Below are 10,909 nucleotides of genomic sequence, written 5' to 3' on the forward strand. Positions count from 1 at the left end.
TTCTCCCCCCAAATGGGGGATTTAAATGGAAAATGTGGCCCCCAGGATAAGCTCCCTGGGGTCTAATTCTTGGATCTGAGCTGGGAGTACATGTGAAAGGAGAGCCTGGGGGTGACACAGAGAGGGGCGAAGGGAGAAAGCACATCTCCTCACCAGCTGGAGGGTGATCTCCAGGCCTGGGGGTAAGACAACGGGCGGGGCTCGGTGGTCTGGAAGCCCACCGCACTCTCCTAGGCTCCTGGTTCAGCGAAGGTATCTTGGGTACGCAGAGTTGTGTCTGGCTTCCATCTGAACCCATGTGCACACAACCCAGGGCAGACCCATGGGCCTGTGCGTGCCCACCTCCATGTATGCATGCGAACCGTGAAAACAAGGACAGACCTTCACCCACACGCCCCACGTGGGGACAGAAGCCCCAGCACGCAATGTCTGTTCCCTCTTCGCCCTCTTGCTGGCCACCGCAGAAGGAGAGGAAGGAGACCTGTCAGTGCCAGATGGCCCACTTTCTAGCTCTGAACACCCCCCTTAACCCCCCCGCCCACCGCCAATCATCCTTCCTGGGTCTCAGCCTCAGTTTATCTCATTAAAGGGTGGCCTCTAAGGTCACCTCCCGCAGCCGCCATTCCGCATCCCCACTCCGCGTCCACTCGTTGAGTCCCGGGGGGCCCGGGTCTCCAGCGCCATCCGCCTGCGTCCCGATCCCGGCTGCCAGGGCCCTGGAGCGCCGCCGCCGAGGCCAGCCAGGGTGGAGTTTTCTCTCCGATTAAATTTCCCCCGCCTTTTTGATGTCACATCCTGTCCCGGTCGGCTTCCCCGCCGCCGCCGCCGCCCTCCCCGCTCCCGCGCGTGAGCGTGGCGCGCGGGGCCCTCTGAGCCCCCCCCCGCCCCGCCCCTCCCCTCCCCTTCCCCGGCAAACTTTTGGCACCCGGGCCGCCCAGCTGCCCGCCCCAGCTTTGCGGGCGCGGGGCCGCTAGGAGGAGGGGCCGAGGAGGGGCCTAGGGGCGGCCCGCCCGCCCGCCGCCCAGCCGGGCAACCGCGGAGCCGCTCGAGATGCAGAGCAGAGGCTCCGCGCAGCAGACCCCGCGCGCCGCCTGCTCCGGGTGCTGAAGGCGCGGGGACACTGCCGGGCGCCGCCGCGGAGCCAGCAGAGCCGGGAGCGCGTCCGCGTCCACGCAGCCGCCGGCCGCCGAGCACCCAGGGCTCCCCGCACGCCAGGACGTTGGAGGTGTTCGCGAGACATGCAACCGGCCCGGAAGCTCCTCAGCCTCCTCTTCCTCATCCTGATGGGCACTGAACTCACTCAAGTACGTGCATCCAACGCCATTTTCCTCCCTGCCTGCGAGGCGCCCGGCCGGCCCCGGGGAGCCCGGCAAAGTCGGGGAGCAGCTACCGCGCGGCCCGGCACCCCTGCCCGGGCGCCCAGCCAAGGGGTTGGGGAGACACGGCCAGAGTGCCAGGCGCACCTGGGGTGGAGGAAGGGGTGAAGGCTGACCCGAGAGTGCTGCCGTGACCCCCAGGACCCCCAGCCCTGAACCCTCCCTCCTGGACTCCCTGGCTGACCACTCCCTGCTGAGAAGTTCAAAGGGCAGCATTGGGGGGGGGGGTCATTTGTCTGCTCCTGTCACCTGGGAGGAAGACAGAGCAGGATGTCCAAGCCCCTGGCGTTTTCAGAGGTGGCTCTGACCTAACTCCCACCCCCTGCATCCCTCTTCTGGAGCATCCTGCATTGGCTATAATGCTGCCCTTGGGGCTCCCTGGGCTGGCGGTGGGAATGGTGCCGTGGAGACCAGACCGGGGAGGGCAGGCGGCGTGTCTGGGGCTGGGGTGCGCTGTGGGCTCCATGTGGAGGGTTGGGGGGCGGTTGTGGCCACACGCGCGGCATGAAGTGTGAGTGGCAAGCGTGTGTGGGGACCGCTGGGCATTTTAAGTGGGCTCGCCATCCCTGAACAATGTACCGTTAGAGAGCCTGTCTCCGGCTGGTATTCTCCATTTTAAAAATGCATTTCGGAGCTGGCACGTCTGGGAGGAGAAGGGCTGTCTGGGAGCGCCGGACTGGAGGTGTTGCTTTGGCACCAGGGTGCTGGGAAGAGCCTGCCAGCTTCGGGAGCCAGGCTGCTCAGAGTGACATTAAAATGCCCTTTGGATGGTGCCACTGTGCCACGGTCTGAGCTGGGAGAGGCTGCAAGTCCAGCAAGTGGGTGGGCTGCCAGCACCTTGGCCCCAAGAGCCAGCTGCCCCGACCCTCCTTCCCTCTCTCCCTCCGTGCCTCCCTCCCTCTCAGAATAAAAGAGGAAACAAAGGAGAGACGAGAGGGTGAGAGGTAGATCACAGGAGAGAAGGCTCTGGAATAAGCTTCCCTCGTTTTGCCTTGAAGCCCTTGCCGGCTCCCTGGCTCTGCCGGGAAGTGCAGCCTCAGCCCCAGCATCGGAAGTGTTTGTTGTCCCACCTAACCTCAGCGACCCTGCTGGTGCCATGCAGACAACCAGGCAGGCCCCCTGGAGAGGTTCTGCATGGTCTCTGGGAGTGAAGTTTTCTTGGCTGCAGGGAAGGCCTGGCCAAGGGGCAGACTCGTGCTCTGTGAATGGACACCGTATGGATGCATGTGCACACACACTCACACACACTCTTCCACAAGCGCGCACCCCACAGACATGGAGCCAGGCAGCGTGTGCCTTATCTCGGGAAAGAGATGGCTGGTCTGGGTGGCCCTGGAAGTGGCTGCCCTTGGGCCCTCCAAGCCCTCCTGGCCTCCTCACCTCCAGGCTCCCTGAGCCCTCGTTCCCCGCCCTCCTCCAGAGGTTCACTTCTCAGTCTTTTTAAAGGTCCCCTGTCCTTGGAAGAAACTTTTGGTTCAGCTTCAATTGGAAGCTTAGTCTCGGTGGTGAGAGCCCTCGCCTGGCCACGCTGGCGGCGCCAGCCGTCTGAATGTGGCCAGCCCCTGCCCACGCGGCTGCCCACACCATCCCCTTCAGGACCCTGGTCAGCTCCCCGAGCCCAGGCCCTCCAGGGGCCAGGAAGGCAAACGATGTTGTTTTCTTTGGAAGGCGCCTCTTTCTGAAGCTGAGCTGTGGCATCTCTCAGGGGAATGCCTTCCTCAACACAGCCGGGAGGCAGGCCCGGCCCTCCCCGCGCCTGCCTCTGAGGCTGTGCTTTCAGATCTTCCACTGGGACCCCAGTATCCCTAATTGTGGTGGGATTTTGGAGCAAAGGCTCGCCTGGCGAAAATCTCTCCAACCAGCTCAAACCTGTGAAGGGGTCAGAGAGTGGCTCAGCCACCAGCTCCAGGGATCCCGGCTACCCTGGTCCTGCCCAGGTGGGCTTCGTCGGGGTCAGGCCAGGTGCCTCTCACCTTTATCAGTGACCTCTAAGGCAGGGACTGGGATTGGGGGTGGGTGTGGGTACAGGGCTGGGCTGCTCTGAATAATCTGAGAGCTCCCTGGGGACACCCCTACCTCAGAACCTTGCTTTCTTGATCCCGAAGTAATTCGATCCTAGGAAGCCACATTGCATGGTGTCAGGAGAAATGCAGCCTACATGGGTGATGAGTAAAATACCTCTGGGCTTCAGGAAAAGGAGAGCAGAGCAGTGGTGACTGAGTTGTGTCTATCTCCCCTCCACCCTCTCCCTCTTCCACTTTAGGTTAATTGCTCCCACAGCGGCACCCTCAGTCTTAGGGCCCTTCCAAGGGACGTGGACACAAGGTTCCAGGGCCACCATGTTTATGGATTAGGACCCGTCCAAATGGGAACAAGTCAGAAACGTATGGGTTTTACCTGCACTTCACAGGCGCTGCTCGAAGGATTCAGGCAGACGGGCGGGGGGAGGGGGGGAGTGTAGAGCACATGGCCGGGCCATCTGTTCTCCCGACAGCGTGCTTACAATGAGCCACTCAGTCAAATGCCAACTAGTGATGGATGGCCTACTACGCGCCAGGTTTGTGGGCCTAGATGAACTCTGTCCTCAGGTGGAAAGATGCTTGACTGGGTCTTGTTCTGTGATTTTCAATAAAAGGCTGGTGTTTCAAGCTCCTTGAGAAGTGTCCTCGGAGCTTCCCAGCAGAATGCAGGAGAGGAGCTGACCTCTCATCTTGGGGGTGGTGGGGCAGCGCTGGGGCTGCCTGAGCCCCGCCCACCCCAGCCCAGCTCGCCTTCCCTTGAGAGAAGCACGTCATCCCCCGTGTGTGATGGCATGAAAGGGGTGGGCAGCTCTGTGACAATGACCTTGGACCCGGCTGCCCTTCCCCTTCCCCGTCCCACCAGCCACTGTCTGGTTGCCTTGAGAAAGGCTCTGAGCTTCAGCCTGAACGTCTACCATTTTAAAACAAGGAGAATGAAGCTAGCTGACGCTCGAAGATGGCTCCCCCCTACAAACCCGCACTCTGGTTCTGTCCTCCTTTCCTGCCACATGCAGCTCTCGGATGCCAGCTGGTCGGGCTTGACTCGGTCAAACCTGGGCTAGCGTTGCTGAGTACAGCTGTCTGTCATCCGGGCCGTGGTGCTTAGTGGGGAGACCTGAGGCTCTGCCATATCTATTTGTTTAAGAGGCATGAGGGCTCTGGGATCAGAGTGGAGGGAGCTGAGAACGCTTTGGAGAAGGGGTGCCATTTGCGCGGGGTCCAAGGTTGCACCTGGGTGAGCCGGGGCAGGAAGATGGGAAGGAACAGGTGGGCAGAAGGGGGGCTGCACACAGACACCGCAGCGTGGAGAAGGGCCCAGAACCTTGGCTCTTGTATCTGGAGTTCAACAAAGGAGTGTTGAGGGATTTGCTTTATCTCCGGAGTCAAGTGGATCTCTTCTCATTAGTCCCCAAGCCAGAAGTGGTCTTTCTTAACGACATGACGACCCCGACCCCTTGGGGTGGGGGGGGGGGGTTTCCAGCTGTGAATGAGCACAGGGCATCCTCGAGCGCCAGCTGTTACCTGGGCTGTCGTGTGCCCTCAGGCTTTACGGGGTGACTGCTGTGGGCTCTTCTGGAGCTTGGTTAGCTGTGTGCAGGTCTCAGCACCTGAGAAGAGATGTGAGTGGACTCGGCGGCGGGCAGGTGGGGGTGGGTGATGGGTGCTGTGTCTGGACAGGCAAGTGTCACAGAGGGGCTGGCGTGGAGTTAGCCCCTCAGAATCCCATCACTTCAAATCTGTTCTCTCCTCCTCAGATTCAGCCAGAGTGGAAGAGCCCAACCCATTGCCCTGAACAAATTGAACAGGAATAAAACCGTCCATTCAGACGGAAGCATGAATTTTGTCACCTGCTTGAATCAAAACTTCGGCCCAATGATCCCACTGATGTCCTGTTCATGTGCCCCAGCCCCTCGTGTCCCCCAGATTTTAGGCCCACGTGTGCCCTGGATGCTGGGGTGTTAGTGGTCCAGGGAGTTGGGGGGTTCAGGACCATTGGGGTCTTTTCCTAAACCGGTTAGTTCAGCATACATGGGATTGACCCCGTCTTTGCACTGAGGTTGGCCGCTGCCTCGGGGGCTGGCCAGAGACCATCTCCAGACACACAAACAGCCGGCACGAGAGAGTGGCTCCCGTTTTCAGTGAGAAGGCTCTGTAACACCAGGGGGGCAGGAGCTGTAAATCCTCAGCGTCAGGCAGCTGCTTCGTCTCCGGAAGCAATTTGCTCCCCGTCCCACTGACTTTAGCTTTCCGCACTAAAAAGAAAGGTAATTTTCTGCCCTGGGTTGTATTTATTACTAAAGTTATCAGGCCCTGTAGTCAGTATTTAACATCCCATGTAAAGTAATACAAAGCTAATTACTGGCTAAACTGAATTAGACACACGCCAGCTGTGACCGGTGCTGCTGGGGACAGGAGCCGCTTTTCGGCTCTGAGAGGTGCCCTGTAGATGCTCTCCCCGCCCCCCAGAAGCAGCAGCCGTGAGGTCATTCCCTGGCTCAGGTAAGGGGGGAGAAAATGGAACAGGAAAATCCACATGTCTTCATTTTTTCAGATTATTACCTATCAGAAACTGGCCAGGAGCTTAAAGCACTAGGGAGGAAACCAATCACGAGGGTTAATATTTTTGGAGTGTCATCAAGTGTCAAACATCCCCCACACACACACCAGGAGCTTAATCTGGGTCGGGTAGAAGCCGCCCCAGCGACCCTGTGTTATTGTCCTCGGTCTCGAAATGAGGAAACCGAGGCTCAAGGGGCAGAGGGGGGCGCGGGTGGTCAGTAACCTGCCCAGTGGCCCAGCAGGTAGGTGACAGACCCCAGATGCAGCTTCACGGTCTGTCTGGCACCCGAGTTCATGTTCTTGTTAAGATGGAGAGAGAAGAATAAAAAGTAGAGAAACGGCTCAACACCAGCTGGTGCCGTCACGGCAGCTCATATGGCCTTTGGAAGAGGGTTTGAGAGCCGTGTCTCTAACCGTGTGGCCCATTGCTCAGGCTGCTCTGAACTTGGAGCTTGGCTTTTCGAAGGGGAAGAACCTGGGGAGTGGGGTGGGTGTCAGACCCCTTGGGGGTGGCCTGCTTCCTGCCACTGAGGCTGAGTGAGCCGGACAAGCCCCTTCACCCCAGGAGGTGGAGGGCGCCTTCGAGGGTGCACTGGGTCCCCCGCCTCGGTTCTCTCCAGCCTAGAGGTTCATGCAGGGAGCCCCGCACCCCTCAAATCTCCCAGCATCTGCTTGACGACTGAGATCCAGGAATTAAGAAAAAGGACACAGACCTTCTTAGCTGATGTGACATCTAAATCTCCAAATCGCCCCACACGCCTGCGGTCCTGGTTACGCTGTTTGTGACATTTGGCGTAATTTATAATTATGGGGCAGCCGCAGAGGAGACGGCTCCTCCTTGCTGAAAGGGTCTCCCCTTCTTCTGCAACCAGGTTAAGTCCCATGACGAACACGTAGGTGACAGTGGGCAAGAGCGGCTTCCTCACTCTCGAGCGGTGTTTAGAAGACACGGGCTTCCCCATCTCCTCGCTCTAGTCTGGGCAGTGGGGACTTGGCCTGGGTGTTTGTGATGTACGGTTCGATGACATTTAAAATCGGATGGTCAGTAAGAGAGTGAGTGACTAGGAAGAGTCTGGATTGAAGAGCCCAGGGGAGAGAAGGGATGGAAGATGCCGGAGCCCCAGGCTTTGTCTCATCAGAAGCCCTCACCTGGAGACGCTCATCTAGGGCAATTCGGTTCCGTGCAACAGTGTAGTGAGCACGCAGGACACCCTCCGGGAGCTTAAACCTCCCAGCAATGATGTCCCCAGGGTGCACATGGCTCTCACAGGTGGCTCTGGAAGGAAAGTCACTCCCACTTGCTTCAAGTGATGCTTTGGGGGTCTGAGGGTCAAAGAAAGAACAGAGGTGTATTCATAAATATTATCAATAACTTGACTCATCACCCCAGGATGCTGCTTGTAAATCTGACAGCATAGCAGGACTCAAAAGAAGAGTTCTCAGGGTTATAAACACTTCTGCTGTCCGATGGGCGGGTGCCTGTGCCCCACCCAGGCAGTCCAGCCCCCAAATCTGGTCATGGTGACTCTGCACAGGTGGAATCAGTGGTGCGTGGCCCCTGGGGAGAGGGCATTGGTTGAGTCACCCCGTAAGCAACTCGAGGGATTGCTCCAGAGTCAACACCAACCGTTGGTAGAGGGGCTGAGGTTTCTGAGGCCACGTCTGGGGTCCGCAGGCAGAGGGTCCTCGCTGGTCTGAGATGCTGGTGATGTGTTGAGGGCGGAGTGTGTGCTCCGGGGAGTGGCCACGTGTGGAAGCCTCTAAAATCCGGCAGCACCAAGTCCTCTGCTCTGAGCAAGTGTTACATTCTGGGGTGTTTCCTAACCCTAACCCAGCTGGACCCCAGAGCTGACTCTCAGATGTTTCTATAATGACACCACCTTCTAATTCATGTCAGGATCGATTACTTACTCAATAGAAACCAGACCGTCCTCCACTAGTTATGATGAGGTCCCTTACCCGGAAAATAGGAAATGGTAATGTTTGTGGGGCCCCAAGAGCCATGCGTTCAGCCCGGAGGGCCAGGTGCCCACTGAACTCTCCTGTTCCCGTTCTTCAAAGTGCCTCTCCCGAACTGGACCCCATTTCTGTTGGAGCAAATAAGACAAGGTGGGGCTGTGGCCTCCCTCCCATTGTCTGGACGTGACAGTCTGAGGCAACATTTATGAAAGGAGCATGGAACTTTCTAGAGCGGGAGCAGAGGGTGTGAGAGGAGGCCAGGGTGGACCTCAGGCAGTCAGCTGGTGGGTGGGAGGGGCGAAAACAGTGCATCTATTCAATTCTCTATAGAGAACTAACAGGTAATGAGATGACGACTAGGATTTAAAGGCATGGGGGGGGTATGAGTCAGCTTTTCCTCCCATCCCTCTCAATGCTTTGACCTCCTGGAGTCAGCTGAGTTCCCAGGGAGCTGTAGGAATTCCAAGGCGCAGCCCACATTTGGCAAGCCCAGTGTGAGTAACCCAAATCTTTTTAAAAGACTGCTTCTCAGCCATGCCTCAGGGGATGCCATAAACCCTTTTAAGGCTCCCTATCAGGACTGCAAGCTCAGGAGAAATATGATAAGGGGGTTTCAGATCTCCAGGCTGGCCCTAATTGCCTGTCCCCTGGAGAGTCTGGGAGAGTCCTGGGCCAGGGGAGCTGAAGGCATTCCTCAACCCTTGGGTGGTCTAGTCTCCAGCAGGTCTTTGGAGCAGGACTTGGCTTCATCGGTGTAAATGACCTGGATTTCATTTCCTCCCCTGAACAAGCCAGCCAGGTTGGCACTCTTCTAATTTAGAGTACCCATTGTAAATCCCGCGGGACATTACTGCCATGAAATCAGATCAGAAGTTCTTCAAGATCAGGAGAGGTTTTTTTTAATTCTCTGTATCTGCTCAATTGGAGCTCACCTTCCTAGAACATAGCTCTGGGTGTTGGGAGCTGTTTTCAGGTCCAGCAATACCTCCTCCGCAATTGTCTGTCTGTATCAACAGCATCTCTTGTGGGTGGTCTTTAGCCAAAAGCAGCTCTTTGGAGAGGTGGCAGAGGTGTCCAGGGGCACTGAATCCCAGCTCCATCACAGGTTCTCGCACCAGTCACTCAGCTGAGCGTCCCCTGTGAGCACCTCTGGTCTTCTGCAAAGCGGGGATGGCGAGGATGGGCACCCCTACTGGCTGCCGTGTCTGCTCCTGCACTGACTCACTGAATCCTTACACATCCTGCTATTATTAAACCCGTTTTACAGATGGGGAAACTGAGGCACAGAAGGGCTAATTACCTTGGCCAGGGTCTCACAACCAGTAAGGGGCAGAACCAGGGCTCAAACCCAGGCTGTCTGGCCCCAGAGTCTGTACACGGAGTGACCACTCTGAGATGCCTCTCTTGGCGATGCATGTGCTCGGTTGGTTGCAGGGAAGTTTTCGTTCACGCACCATGCCCGAAGTCTGATCTATCGCGTTGCTGTTGCTTCTGTCCCGGGGTTTACAGCAGGCTGTACCTCGTGTCGTGGTTTTGATCTGGGGTCTGCAGCACACTGCACCCCACATCTTGCACATAGTAGGCGATAAGTAAATACCTGCAGCTCCTGCGATGGACGGCGTGAGGTTTTGGAGATTGGATTGGGTTGGATTTGAAGTTGTTCCAACAAAATAAGTGGTCCATGTCCTTCTGCAGTGGGAAGCGGGTGTGAGTGATTTGGGTCGGCACAGCTCGCGGCCCTAAATCGGTGTTAAACATTCATTGAAGGAGAAAGGCGGAGAGTGGGGGACTGCTGCCCCCGCAGACCCAGCTGGCGGGACTCAGAGCAGCGCGGTGGCTGAGTAGAGCCTGCAGTTCTCGCTGGAGCTAGGAGATGGCGCCCTTCCCCAACTGTTGAAATTTGCTGCTTCCAACCCAGAGGCTGCCACAGCTCCGTGCATTAACCAGGAAAACAAACCAAAGGAGCCCCTTCAGCTCATGGGTCTCACACCAATGCTCAGGCCAGGACCATCCTGGCTGTAACTGAGTCCCCGCTACATAGGGGGACCGAGCAGGGAAAAGCTTAATGGGAGGCCTGGAGGAAGTGCCTTTCATCTCCGGGTAGAAGCCTCCAGCAAATTCTAAAGCCCTATAAAGATGTTTGACCCAGTCAGGCCTGCGCTTCCGAGGAGACTTACTTGTGTCCTGACACCGATGCTGCCGAGGGCTGGGGACTTGTGCCAGCCTGCCCTGCCCCTCTGCCCGGGCATCAGGACCCCTCACCCCGGAGAGCCAGTGAGGACACCCCCCACCCCCTGCCCCCCAGCCACAGACCCCAGGCCCCTGACCAGGGCTCCACCTGCACCACACTCACCACGGATGGGGCCACTTTAGCAACCCTGCGCGGAGGCCTGAGCCCCAAACCCACACCCAGCTTCTGCACCCCTGCTGCGTGCGCACCCCTCACACCCGGACCCAGGAGCCCACACTGGGCGGGTCCACGGCTGCCAGCAAAGGCCTTAGGGCTTCTGGCTGTCCCGGGCTCCAAGAAGGGCCTTTCCCCTAGCCCCCTCCCCCAGCGCCGGGGCTGGAGACCCCCCAACAGGGGCTGCTTTCGGAGCCCGCCAAGAGTTTGCCCTCCTGGCTGGGTTTCAGGGGGCTGCCGGGCTGGAGGAAGCCTGGAGCCACCGCCAAGCAGGTCCCCTGCAGCGGGGCGGAGGCCTTGGGCATGGTTGGGGTGGGTCTCAGAGGGATGCCCAGGCCTCGCTGGCCGGCGGCCTTGAGGGTGGAAGGGCAGCGGCCAGCCCATGCGCTAGGGATGCCGCCGTCTGCGCGGGCGGATTTTGAAGACTTGGAAGGGGGTGGTCTGTCTGTCTTTCCTCCGGGGCCACCCCCTCCCTACTCCTTGGTGACGGGGCTCTGCAGGCCTCGCTGCCAGCAGCCAGGGGGCGGCGGGGAGCCGGAGTGGAGAGGAAAAATCCACCCCTTTCCTGGGCAGATTGCGTCGGCCGCCGC

Source organism: Eschrichtius robustus, chromosome 10 (assembly GCF_028021215.1).
Source record: "Eschrichtius robustus isolate mEscRob2 chromosome 10, mEscRob2.pri, whole genome shotgun sequence".
In the NCBI taxonomy this organism is placed as follows: Eukaryota; Metazoa; Chordata; class Mammalia; order Artiodactyla; family Eschrichtiidae; genus Eschrichtius; species Eschrichtius robustus.